Here is a 14519-nt window from a genome sequence, read left to right as displayed (position 1 = left end):
TGCTTTCCCTTCTGCCTCACAACAATTTCTTCATAACTGCACACAGATAGATTCCCCAGCACTGAAGAAGAGCTTTTCCCCATCTTGCTCTTCAGAGTATTTCATGGCTAGTTAGCTGGACTACAAGAAGAGTGAAAAAGGATGTCCCTGCAAGATGGCTTTTTGTGGAAGGGAAAGCAAGCACGGCCCCTGACAGACTGGAATTAGGAATCCAAATGTGTACTCACAGCTTGGCAAAATGATCAAAAAATTGGTTTTTTAATACCTTTTTTTTTTTTTTTTTTTTTTTAAATTCACCATCTGGTCTTATCTTTTAGAAAATGCTGGTATGCTGCTATGGTACTTAATGGCACCTGTAGTACACCTAGTAAGTATACTAATAAACATTTCATTGAATACTGACCTGAAACATTTCAGGAAAAAAAAAAAAAAAAAAAAAAAAAAAAAAAAAAAAAAAAAAAAAAAAAAAAAAAAAAAAAAAAAAAAAAAAAAAAAAAAAAGAAAAAAAAAAAAAAAAAAAAAAAAAAAAAAAAAAAGAAAGCAAAACCAAACACGCACACACACACACCCAACTGTATTTTTGCAAATCTTTTCTGACTGCCACAAACACTGCATTACACATGGGAGTTGGGGGAGGAAGGGAGACTAAAAAGAGGAACATGAACAAATGACCAGAAAAAAGGAGTTTGTATGTAAATTTCAGTGACCTTGGACACTCAGTTAATATCTCACTCTCTTCCATTCTCTGAAAAGGGTATAAAGCAGTTAGAATTAATTTTATGCAACACTGAAAAAAACATCAAGTACTTTCATAATTCAGACTAAAAATCTACTACATGTTGTATAACCTTTTATACAAAAAAATATGATTGGGTTTTTTCCCCAGAAATGTTCTGCTCATTTGCCCTGCTTTTCTACAGGCAGAAGTCTTTTGCACCTTAATTCAGGAAGCACAGAAAAGCAAATGTCATAAAACTGAGGACATAGTTGTATTTCTGAGATGACAGGGACACTAAAGTAAAAATAGAATTGATGCTTGAGAATTTAAATAATTTCACTTGTATACCTGATGGCAGCTGCCACAAAGGCAACCTGGTAAACATACTACAAAGAATATATCCTTAGCTGGAGTCCCAAGACATCTCTGATAAGCTCACCCAAAATCTCTGTGATGGGGAGTAGTTGGCAGGACAAAGAAACCTTGATGGGTGCAGGACAAAGAAACTGTGATAACAAACTGACCTTCCAGGAAAACAGGAGTCTGCAACAGCTATTCTGGGAACAGATGTCCTACACCCACTTACTTATCTACACTAAAAAGGTACAAAAAGTAACTCCCCTACCTACTCAAAGAGAGCTTCTCTGCACATTTTTCTGGTGCTTGGTCTGCACAAGATCTCCTGGACAGACCAGACCATTGCTGGGGATGCCTGGGTGACTCCGCACTCCATGACACAGATCATCTTTGAAGTGAGAGTTTTTCCTTCATCAATTGGAGCAGCTTGGTGACTGTTGTAACAGTAACACCTTGTATAATATATTTATAGGCACATACACACAGGTAAAGGTTCGTAAGTATATATTTGCTTCAGTAGTTGGAATTCAGTAATAACTTATAACATACATATATTTGCTTTACTCTTGTAATATATGTATGCTTGCTCTCCTAGTGGTAATTTTGTAGTGACTTGTACATATATACTATATATTTGGTTTTACTAATAGTAGCTTCGTAGTGATTTGTAATAACGAAATTCTCAGAAACCCAGACCTCTGTATCCTTGTGTATTGTGGAACCCTGAAAACCCCACAGTCCCAATCTTTGCACACCTGCCAGTCAGGGAACCCTCATAGGTTGTCACCATGACCACTACAACACCACAGCAAAATGAAATGTTAAATGACTACAAAAGCTAATGGAGAAAAGCCTCTCAGCATAATGGTAGAATGCTTAACATGCTTGATAAGGTCAATTTCCACATATTTGATAAGGTCATTCTCTGCTGTCCACTTCTAGATAGGGGTTTTTTTGTTGTTGTTATTTACCATTTCACGTTTCATGAAACTAATAGCTACCAAGGAGAAAACAACAGGATATTTCTTTATTACATTTGTGATAAACAAAGAAAATCTTATTATTTACAATCATAAAAATTTGGGGGGGATATCAACAATCTTACGTAAGGAAGTTATACATTAATCTCTTAGTAATATTTTATGGACTGTCAGTGAGACAGAGCCATTGCCTCTAAGCTAAATTTTCCCATATTATTCAAAATTTTAATTTTAGTTCATGATTAAGATTCTGTCATGATGTTTAATAGAATTAAGTTTTCTCCAATAAAAGATAGGGGAAACAGTGCTCCTCAGCTTGTAAGTTTCTGCCATACAGTGCTGAAGTCAGGAGGAGTTACATCGCTCACCTGAGTGAGGACTGAGGTCCCTGGAGGACCATTAACCCAGATAGATCTAAGTGCCCAAAATATATCTCAGTGGGCATCAAACTGTTTTGAAAACAGAGCCCTCATTCTGATACGGACCTGAATCTGACTTATCTATCTTTGAATTGGTACTTCTTTGGAATAAATTGGAAAAGTGATAAGGGGAGGAATAGCTTTCATAGATCTCCACAGAGTAAGAAATATATTGTGCTACAGTAAACATTCCAAACATATATTAACACCAATAAATAAAGATAACAGCACAGATGAGAACATTGATATATTCATAAATTTTGATCTGGTTTCACTTTGTGCATGACCTCATTTAATCTCTGCATGTTTTTAAGGTTGTCATAACAATCTCTTCTAATCGTTTTTCATTATTAAATGATGCTTCATAGGACAGTTCTATAATCCTGTCAATAGCCATTTCACCATACACTTTAATAAATGAGACTTATTAGTCAACTGTATCTACCTCCTGGTAAGATAAATATTCTAAAAGTTGGATAAACATGACAAATAAAAATCCTCTATTAGAAATGTGCCTCCATATTTACAATGATAAAAGACCGGCTCTGCCATTCATACTGCAGGACATATTTGCCACTTGTTCTGCCCCAGCCCACCATACATATCCTCTTTGAGTGTACACTTGGCCCTCTAAAGCCAGACAGCATACGTGAAGAAAAAAACACCCCTTATTCTTTCAAGTCACTTTGCATACTGTCACATTTCTGCATCATATTCTGCTTCATCCCTGCAAGTAAAATAAACACCTTAGACTATATGCAATGATAAAAATGTAAACAAACTACTTTAAAAATGGTAGCTATTATCCCACATCCATAGCAAGTCAATGGAACTGCTCATGATCTAACATGGACTTAAGCATTATGTGAAATTATGATTTATGTTGATAATATCTACTGTGCAATTAGCATTTATTTTGATAGGGTGGAAAGTGAATAGAATTGGTCAGAGAGTAATCATTTTTTTCTGTTATTTAATTTACTTTCTGAATTTATAAGTTTATTCTAAAGTTTGTGCTATTTATTTTATTACATGAACCATACACTCAATTGTCTGTTATCACGTCACATGTTTTTTGCTTTATTTCTTGTTCAGTGGCTGAACAAGCATAAAGATATGTCACACAACAGTGGCCCAGCTCCACAACCGTGGCATGAAGCAGGACTCTGAAGAGCAGCAGAATCCAACTCCTTTCATGTTTCAAAACTACTAGTTTCCCCTCTTCAAATCCCACGTACATAAGTTTCTTGTAAGAAAGCTTCTGCGAGTACTTGGCACCACATCACCCTGCCTTGTGTCAGCCAACTGCTAGATGCATTGCTCCCAAAGTGGAATCTGTGACCCCGGAACAGGTACTGAAGGCCAATATACCATGGAGAGAGATGATCACTTCAGTGCTGGATTTGCAATAGTGAGCATGCTGAAAAAGGGCTGAGCTGACTAATAAAATAATGTAATTGAGAGAGTGTATCTTAAGCTCTGTCCTAATCCATGGCAGAAGCGTTTAATTCAAGGCTGAGTGGAAGCAGCTGGTACCTCCAGCCAGGATTTATAGTCAGAAACACTCCCAGAACTTGGAGAATAAGTTGTCTACAAGACAGCAAAGAGGGAACAACCTACCCTTAATGACATGGCAAGAAGAAGGGCCTGAGGTGGGGAGATTCCCTGTTGTCCTTCCCCTAGCAGTCATAATGTTAGCCCAGAAGGTAGGACTAATATGCTCACTTCTGTCTGTCCTTGGAAGTAATTTCATTTCCCTCCAGGTCTATCTAACCCACAGCTACTGCCACCACAATAGCAAACACATTGCTAAGCCACAGTTTATTGTGGACTATCTAATATTTTCCAATACCGAATTCATTTTCCAATCTTTCTCTATTTCATCTACTGAAGCTTCCAATCCTCTGCTCCCTAAACTCCTTTTCTCATCTATTCTCCTTCACTGCTTACCATAAGCAGTTTGCACCTACTAGCGGAGGCTCCATTCAACAATGTCCCATTCTTCCTGAATCATATTTTACCTTCAACTAGCAATGAGATTTGCTGTCTTGGCCCTGGATGAGGGTTGCCTTTCTCTTGATAAGCAATTACTCATAACAATCAACATCAGAAACAGATGACCAAATTACCTTTGGTATTGTGTTTTCTCTTCTTTTGTTAGTGCTTAGTTTGGGGAAGACAAGGATCAGACATACAAGTGCTACTATAGCAGTTCCAGAGTATCTTCACTAACTTTTTTCTCTTTTTCTCCCAAATGAACAGTTTTTACTACTTTTAATACTGTCTAAAAGATGGCCATCCAGGGTTTTCCCCTCTGTTAAAGCTTTCCACAGCTAAAGAAAAAAGCAATTGAGAAAGCAATATAAAGTCCTGCTGCAAACCCTTCATTTTGAGCATACTGTATTTCTTGGTGCAGATGAGCCATCCACTAATAAGTTTTTCAAATTATCCAAACAAACTCTGAACTTCCTGCTGGTTCATTTCTCTGCATCCTTCTCTTTTCTCTTGTTGTCAGCTGCATGGTTCCTTCCATGCTGTTAGACCACCTGTTCAAAAGAATAATAATAACAATACCCCTTACTGTTAAAAATATAGCATTTCTCCCAAGTTAACAAATTTCCCATTACACCACTTTAAAATTATCTTGGCGCAATTAACATATCCTGATTGATCCCATTGGAAGTATCCAGGCACTATAATGCAACTAGTTAGTCTCCACGGGAAGAGTCAGCCAAATCACCTGCTCACACTCATGATGGGGGTCTAAATTGAATTCCACAGGCACAAGCTCTGGTAGAAGCCACAGTTTATTTAATATAAGGAGTAAGCTGTGCTGTTATGGAAGTAGCTGCCACAATCCCTCTACCACAGTCAGTGCAAAAAAAAAGCTCAGTTTAGTGGGTACACCACAATCTAGTATCAAACCTCTTTCCTGCAGCTGGGCTCCCTACAGCAACGGTTACCTCCAACAGAGAGATGGTTCCAAAATTCAATTGCCTTCCCCCAAATACTAAATCCAATAGCTTATATTTCTCTAATTACTCTCAATCCCAAAGCATCCCTTCCTATCCCCAGTAACAAGCTGAGTGTGGAAGTATCTTGCCCATCCTCAGACCTGGGGATAAGGTTATTGACATTCTCCCTCGATACCTGCATAGCTTAGCAATGCCCTAAGGTTTGTTTAATTGTGGGAATTATGATTTTCTTCTATTCTAGTACAATTTTTCTCATGGGATAGCTTTGGGTCAATATCAGTCTTTCTACAGCAGAGAGAACAGTAGAAATCTCCAGCTGTGGGGTGGAATCAGGTGCATATTTGAGTTCAGTTATGAAAAATACAAATAAATTGTGCAGATTGCCGAGTCAAGATTTGGCCAATGATACATGTGCAAGAGTGGAATACAGCTGATTCCAGGATTTGTTTTATAATGTGAGAATGATGGCTTTGTTTTGTATTTAAAAATGAAACAAAACAAAACAAACAACAACAAACAAGAAAAACCTCAAACAAACAAACAAAACCCCCACCAAAACCAAAACCAAAACCAAACAAAACCAAACAACCACACATAGATCCCGTTGTGTTAGATTCTAAATACAAAGGAAGAAAGAAGCAATTATTACCCCAAAGTACTGCAATCTAACTACATGAAGTAGTTCTTTTAAAGAACAGGACTGAGCAATAGATTGTATACTCGAGATTTTTGAAGGTTATGACAAAAATACCAGAAGTAACAGAGGGAGGAAATGAAGATAAAATGACTCAAATTCAGTCCACAGTCTTAATCAAGCTCATCTTTTCCTTCCTCTGAGGGTCCTGATTAGCTGCACAAAATGACTGATCCCAAGCTACAGCTTATTTTGAAGATACTAATACTAGACTGAGGCCACTCCTGTGAATTCTGATGAATAAAAATGACATCCAAGGTCATAAAACCAACCAAACAAATAAACAAACAAACAAAACCCAAACAAACATGGGATTGCTTGGATATACCTGCATGCTAGTCCTGTAAAATAGTTGGTTATATCCCAAAGATTCCTAGGACAATCAGGTGGCTTTCTGAATAATTCACTTACATTGCTGAAAAAAATTTCATCCAGACTTTATTGGATATGCCCATGGCATAACTCCAAAAGAAAGAGAAGCATTCCTTTTCCACCTAGACTTCTGAATTCATGCTATAACCACAGTTGAGCATGGTTAGAAATTACCAATGTTCATCTTATTAAAAATCTATCTTTTGGCATGATTTAAACTTATCTGCCATGTTCACAAAATCAGCTCCCTTCACTTTAAAAGGGATTTGAAGTATCTGTACCTTTAACAGCAAAACATTCAAAGAATAAACTCTGTTATGCCAAAAGAAAATGTTCAACATAGTCAGCTCTGTTCTTTAAAGGTCGGTGTTGAAACTTGTATATGTAAAACAAATTTTGATCTTTTTTTCCGTTTTGAAGGTTTTATAGAAATGTTAATTATAACATTAGGCTTTGCTAATATTATTCTGTTTTGGTTTTGGGTTTTGATTTGGTGGTTTTTTTTTTTAATAAGTAAAAAGCAAGGAGAGGCTGGTTTTTGCTATTGTTTTGTTTTTAAGTTAGAGACATGTTTTCAAGTTTGGTTAGGAACAAATTCCCATGTGTCATGGCTCTGAGAGGAAGACAGGAACAGGGAACAAAAGGTCAAATCTCACTTGCTGCTGCACATTTCTGTGTGGAAGCCATACCCACAATGGGAGAAAGATGCAGCCTGAGAATGACTTGTGTGGGCATGGAAAAGCCTTAGAAAAACACAATTTAAACACAGTTGTGAAAAAAACCTACCTAGGAGTGCTATATTCTTCCTTTTTTATGCTGCTGTTGTACGGTTGGGGTTTTTTATTTGTTCGTTTTTTAGATTTTAATGTTAATGATTGCCTACATAGAGAAAACACATCCAAGGTAGTATGTTTTCCCTGAACACTCTTTAGTTCCATCCTCCTGGCAGATACTCAGCTTCTACTGTTATTCACTACTATCTTAAATACATTTACTATCTTTTTCATTTTGTTACCTAAAAAATCTTCTCCATTCAAATGGGGATATTTGGAAGCTCCTTAATTTTTTATTAAAACTTAGACTCTTGTGCCTCAATAACACTTTTGCTGCATCTTCTGAAAGACACTAATATCCTCTCTATAGATCAGTGAGTAATTGTTCACAAAGTTTTTTGCCAGAGGACTCCAAGTGCTTGATATGATAATGGTATAATCTTCAGTTTAGAATTCTCTCTTTCCGCTGGTACTGACTCAGACTCTATTTGTTTTTCTAAAGGATGCTCTGCATGGAGTAATCAGTTTCAGTGATTTTATTTTTTTCTTCCCTTACAGAGTAACCTCTTCTCCTAATCACTGTGTTGAAAGCTTCCTGTATTTTGAATTAGTTTTGAAAACATAAGCAATAGTTTTCTGTGAATGACTTTTTTTTTGTTGGGAAGCTGTCAGAAAATTTGCTCTTACAGACAAGGGTGCATTTGTTTAGATCACCAAATCGTTAATCAATGAAATGAGCATCAAAATCAACACTTCATAAATATGCTAACAAAAATATAGACATCCATCTACTCAATGACATACAAGCAAAGCTGGAAGGACTTGAATTTCAGGCTTATTAATAAAAAAAAATCTAATCCTTTAGAAAGAAAATAGAAGAGACAATAGGAAATGAGAGCTTGATTTGTACAGAGGGAAGAAAGAGGAAGGATTCATCTCTCTCTCGTACAGCACATGATCCATGTGACAAGGAATAGATTACAGCACTGTACATATGGATTTCCATGTATATATATATATATATATCAACTACATTAAACTAGACAATGCAATTAAGCCATAAAGGGTTTTATCATAGGCAAAATTCCATTAACCTGTCAAAAATATTTTTTCCAATTTTCTTCTGACTTTAACAGCTGATGGAGAAATGTTCTTTTGTTTCCTTCCCTAGATATTATTTCCTGCTTCTATCAAACCAGCTGTCTATCCTTGCTTTAGATGAAGCCAAAAGCTAGAAGCCCATAAGTCCCTACATAAGGCTTTTTCATATACATACTGAGGGACAATTTATGTTGGATTTTAACATGAGTGGTGTATACAGAAAAGAAGTTTGAGATCTGAATTTTATGTTGTCTTGAGTGTTAACCATTAATAAGGGAAGAGGGCTCTTGTTAAACTTGCAGAATAAATCTGTTCTACTGCTTCTGCAGTAGTCGATGGAAACAAGCCCTTCCATTTGGCTCTATTTGGTTGTAAAACTTGGGTGATTCTGTCAGTCATTTCAGTGGCAACATGACAAGAAGAGCAGCTGCAGATGTCTCCAGCTAATCTCTGAAGTAACTACATTTGTGCCATTTCAGACTTGTCTATACTGAAACTCATTCTTTGAACTGAATCTGGAAATTACCTGTAAACCACCGCAATCTACAGATTACCTAGGCAATGAGCTCCCAAGGGAGAAAGCTATAGACAGGCAGGCTATGGCTGTAACCACCATGCTTTGCTGATGAACTTTGACAGATTCTAGATGTAACTGGAGGCATTTCCAGGTAAAGCTTCTTCAGCTTCATCTACCCTTCAAAGAGGCAGAATCAATAAGCAATGGAAGAACACTTTAGCCACGTCAGAATGGGAAGCTGAATACTATTTTTTTTCCTTTTCTAATTTTTTGTTTAGCTGCTATACAAATGTCCCAAAACCAAGAGTGAAGTCTCTGGCTCTTGTTTACTGTATGTTTCTTCACTGTGACTTTTTGGCAGAGTAGTTTAAATGTTTCACTGTAGAACAGAACAATTGAAGAAATGTAGGATACAGCTGAGTAAATGAATTATATAACAAAATTATTTTATTTATTTATTTTATTAATTTTGTTTTATTAATTTTATCTTATTTATTGACAGTTTAAAATACATAACAGTAGCTCAGTAAGTCATTGGGATTGTGACCCACAGAGTAAATGTGTTGCTGAGCCTCCTCTGGATATTGCTCTTTATAGACAAGTAATGCTGTCTGCTTCCTTCCTCCATTTCAAATGCCTTGACATCAGGCATAAGACACACAGAGGGGGACTCATCTGATTAAATGCAGATCTTAGGACTAGTCAGTCCCTCTTCTACCCATGGAAAGAATGGGCATTTCTAGGGCACAATTCTTCTCATCCTTAAGGATACATCTAAAACAGCTCAAATGATTCATGCCTTTAAATTGTTTATTTCTTCTCCCTGAGACTAAAGGGCATTTAGGAAAATAACTCAGATGTAGATATCTTTGCTATAGACACCTAGAGTTCAGTGAAATAAATCAACCTTCACAGCCAGGTATGACATCTAAAATTGTCTTAATTTGTGCATACCTCAAAGTATACCATAAAAATAGTATAGTCACAATTTTGTATACAATAGCAACCCTTTTTCTCTAGTGCTTGCAATTCAAAGAAAAAAATTATAGTGATGGATACACTACAGAAGACAAGCAAAAGAAAGGATGGAACTTACTATTACTATTCAGTAATGCATTGACCGCTACATGAAGGGATGCAACTGATCTAGCTTTGATGGAGGGATTCAACCTAGAACACAGTAAATGGCAAAGCTGTATTTATTGTTCTCTGCTCAAGTTTTTGTTTCCAGAGATCTCAAAGCACATTATAAATGAAAGAACTTTCATGATTTCAATTATATAGAGACATAAACTGAAGTGCAGAGAAAGGAAGATATCTAACAAAGGTTGCTTATTAAGCTGATGATAGAGCTGGAGTGAAATTTTCCTTAGTCCCATTTCAAGTCACATTGGACTTTTATATTGTTTCAGTTCCATAAAGTCTTTCACATACAAAAGGAAAACAGAACATTGGAGATCAGCAATGTATGTATAACTGTCTTGAAGAAAAGGAAGTAACACATTTTCTTGGTCACTGCTGATGAACTAGTTTCTATGACATTATCAGAAACAGATTTTATCTGAAATTCTTGCTTCCTTTACAGATAAAACAGAACAGATTCACAGGGTTACTAAATGTTTTGGGGTTTGGTTTTTTTTTGGGGGGGGGGGGGGGGCAGGGCAGGGGGATGTCTTTAAAAAGAAGAAAACCCTTCTGGAATCCCTATTCAGTCTGTAGCATCTCAATTGCTAAATGTAATTTAAAACTACAGTGATTTGATCATGTATACTGGAATGTTTGTATGAATGGTCGTCTTCCACATTTACAACAAATGACTGTACTGGCAGAGCTGTGTATACAGACTCTTGTGTAATTGTCAAACAGATTCTGAAGCAGGCCTTTTCCTTCTTTTTGTATTAACATCCCTTTAAAAGCTCCCTTCTTCTGAGGAACAGAAATCAAAATCAAGTAGAGTAATAATCGGCATAATAAAACTAATTCAGTATTTCAGAGATAAAACAGCATCTCTGATGGGGAAAAGAACCCCATCATACCTGTAAATAAGTCTTTTAAAAATACCTTACTATAATGTAGAACTCTTTCTTCAAGATATTGAAACTTTGATTTTTTTGTGAACTGTAATATGAGAGTGGATAAAAACTACAGAAGTTATATGTGTATAAAAATTAAGAAGTTATGTGGTATATAAGTTAATTGTTAATTGATAAGGTAGAAACGAATTCTTCAAACTGTGTTATGTGAAGACTTTCAGCACAGACTGCCACTTGAAATACAGCATTAGTTACATTAGCAGGGGACTGATGAATTGAGCTACGCCTAGATGATCCTGGCAGGCAACCCATACCCCATGTGGCAAAGGCAGCAAAATGTGTGCAGGTCCCTGCTATGCTAAAGTGGGAGGAACACTTTCCTGAACCACACATAATGATTGTTTTGTCCTGAGCACACCACCAGGCACCAAAAATGGAGGATACCATACAGCAATAACAGCAACAGCAGAAAGAAAATAACAAAAGAGCAAATGATGCATCAAAATAATCTTACATCAGGGAAGAAGCCTTTCCTCATCCTCCAAAGCAAGTGACTGAAGGCCTTTGTAATTTTCATCATTGTCTTCCTACAGTTGCAACTGTTCTGAACCTGTTGAAGGCATCCCAGGCAACCTTGTCACCCCCTCTACTCATTAAAGAAGCAGACAGGCAGACAGTTTATGGATTCATAAATTCCAGAACCATAAGGTAACACCAGGTCTATTCAGCTAACAAACACACGGGGAGACTTCAGGAAGCAAAAGGAAGAAGATGGTCATGTGTAGTGATTTTTCTCACAGCAAAATTGGAGTTAAATTTTGTGAGTCACAGAAAATGCACAACTTGGAGGAAAAACCAGGGACATTCTTTCTGCTAAAGGACATATGAAAGCTTTTTATAACAAGATTTTTAAAAATTCCTGCAATGAAACCCAACTATGCTGGTTTATGCAAATTTCTCCTGGCAACATATACAGTATCTGTATATCTATAGCCCCCAGACTGTCTGTTTAAAAATAATAGTAATACTTTTAAAAAAATGAGAAAACTGTGACTCAGCAACACTGTACGTTATGTGAGTGAACAGATATGTAAAGGAAAATTTACTCTTTCAGTCTTTTTACAAATTGCCCAAGTTAATTTCCATACCTCTAGCTTCCACCTCAAATTTCTTCTAACTTGCATTCTCCTGTCTCTGATATGGTTTTAAAGGTCCAGATTTTATGAGGATGAAAGTTATCTATGGGCTAACTTTCAAGTATGGATGTAATTAATATGAAATTCAAATTATTTAGATATATGACTTTTTTCTTGATTTAATAGCATTATAATCAAGACTCTATTGAGTATTTTTACATCTTATTATGCAGTGCATTTTACTTTGCATGTCAATACATCATGCACGCTTTACAGTAAACTACAATTCACCTAGGAAAACTACAACAGCTAAAAAATTACTAGAACAACATAAGAAGAATAGACCTGTCTATTTTCAGAGTTTAGTATTCTAAACCACTCATAATTATTACATGCTTTACTGAATATACTATCATTAATGGAGAAGCAAGTAAAAATTTAGGCGTTATTGGACCCCCATTCATCAAAGATTATTAATCAACACATACAGCTGAATAAGAAGTTCTTTTGTTTAAACAAAGCCCACTCACTTAACTGCTGCATATCAGGTTGTTTGGAAAAGTGATGAAAAAACACAGCAGCCTATTAATTAAATATAAGCCAAAAAACAAATTAATGTTTTCAGGGCACTTTTCTAACATAGAGACAACTTCTAATGTCTCAAAAAAGCACAAAACATACAAAGCCTGCTTAAAGGTGCCATGCCACGACTTGGAAGCAAGTAGGGAAGACCCTACAGTTTTGCAGAAGTGCTGGTCATCTAGATCAATGGTATGCTGCAGTGGGATTTTGACCAGCATTGGATCAGGTCAGACACAGTTTGTCTAACCGATAATCTCCAGGCAGGGCCTTTCTGTGTAACTTCACAGGGTTTCTGTTGACCAGTCTGCAAGTTTCTCACGGTCCCTGTGTTTGAAGCTATGTTTGAAAACTATCCCTAATCACCTGCAAATTTGCTAATCATGCCCTGTGGGTCACCATCCAGGTTGCTGATGAAGATGTTGAAAAATAGGGACTCTCGTATCTACTCTTTAAACCTGGCAGTCCAGGCAATTTTCAATCTACTTATAAGTCCATTCTTCCAGATCATATTTCCAAAATTGATGGTGTAAGAGACAGCATCAAAAACCTTACTAAAGCCAAGGTACATTACATCTACCAAACACTCCTTATCCACTTAGACAGTAATTTCCTCACAGAAAGCAATCATGTTGGTCACACGCATGACCTGATTACCTTTTTACCCTTCAAGTAACTGGAATTAGCTTTGAGGAGGACATGCTCCATAAGCTCTCCAGAGACTGAGGAGAGGCCAACTGGCTCTAGTTCTGGGTCCTGCTACTTGCTCAAATCTGCTTACTAGCAGATCCCAACAGTTGTAAAATCCACACGAAGAGGTACCCTTCTTGGATGCATCTCTCCCGTGCTCTCTGGTAACGTGGCTGCCTCTGCCCATGTGAGAGGCTGTGCTCTAATAGAGTCAGCTTGGTGTCAGGTGCAGGAGTTGCAAGAAGCATCAAGCAAGCTTCTCTGCATCAGAGAAAATGATCAAAAGAGAAACAGGCTCTCTGCAGAGACTGCAGCAGCAAGAGCTTTAAACTCCTAGAGGATGAGAGGGGTGGTATGGCCAAGACAACAGAGGAACAACAAGAAAACATAAACTCCCACAAGTGAAGAAAGGTTAGAAGCTTGGAAGCTGGGGACTTCTGGCCAGAGGACAAAGGCTCCATCTCCACAAGCAGCTTTTCGCCTAGAATATAGGTCCAGGGTCTGGCAACAGAGGTGGAGGAACAAGTTCCCAGGGAGGTTTTGGGCTGGACATCTCACATCTTCGTAGTGAGAACAGAACTATCAAGAGGAAGTGGTGTCAGTGGTTGGCAACTCCTGCCCATATGGGGAAAAAGTATTCCTCTGCTGATAGACCTATACTTTCCAAGAGCTTTTCTATTCTCTCAGATGCTAATTATTTGATGTTGCACAAAGACTGGCATAGATCATCTGATCTTCTGGCTATTAGCCCCTGCTACTGATCAATATGGGCACCATGCCAAGGTAAAACCTTGAACATATCAAAGGGTAACCATAAAGCTCTAGGGACAAAGGTGAAGGGGATAAGACTGTGGGTGATGCCCTTCTCAGTTCTTCTAGCGGGAAAAGGAGACACTCAACACATGCTTCTGGTAGATCGATGTCTGGCTTTAGAGATGGTAGTGTCAGCAACAGCTTCTTTTGTCATGGTCTTTCATCTGAGGATAAAGGACTCTGGGAATGAGATGTGAACCACCTGACTAAAAGAAAAAACACATTTTTGATCAGGCTTCCTAACACGGGGAAAGGGAGCTTTAAACTAATTTCACTGGTTCATGGGGAGCAAAGTCCAGAGGTAAGAGAGGGAGAGCTGCAAACAGAGGAGATACACAGAGAAGAAAGCCACTGGGGGCTTT

The 14519-nt window shown here is 37.3% G+C and overlaps 1 long non-coding RNA gene across 1 annotated transcript; it reads left to right on the top strand.

The window, feature by feature from the left end:
• The first annotated feature begins 55 nt into the window (after window positions 1-55).
• LOC115334551 lies at window positions 56-2748 on the top strand. Its single transcript, XR_003921151.1, has 2 exons — window positions 56-367; window positions 921-2748. It is a non-coding gene; the product is annotated as an uncharacterized LOC115334551 (long non-coding RNA).
• Window positions 2749-14519: the final 11771 nt, after the last annotated feature.

The sequence above is a fragment of the Aquila chrysaetos genome, chromosome 2 (genome assembly GCF_900496995.4).
Source record: "Aquila chrysaetos chrysaetos chromosome 2, bAquChr1.4, whole genome shotgun sequence".
NCBI lineage: Eukaryota > Metazoa > Chordata > Aves > Accipitriformes > Accipitridae > Aquila > Aquila chrysaetos.
This window is presented reverse-complemented; position numbering and strand designations above follow the sequence as displayed.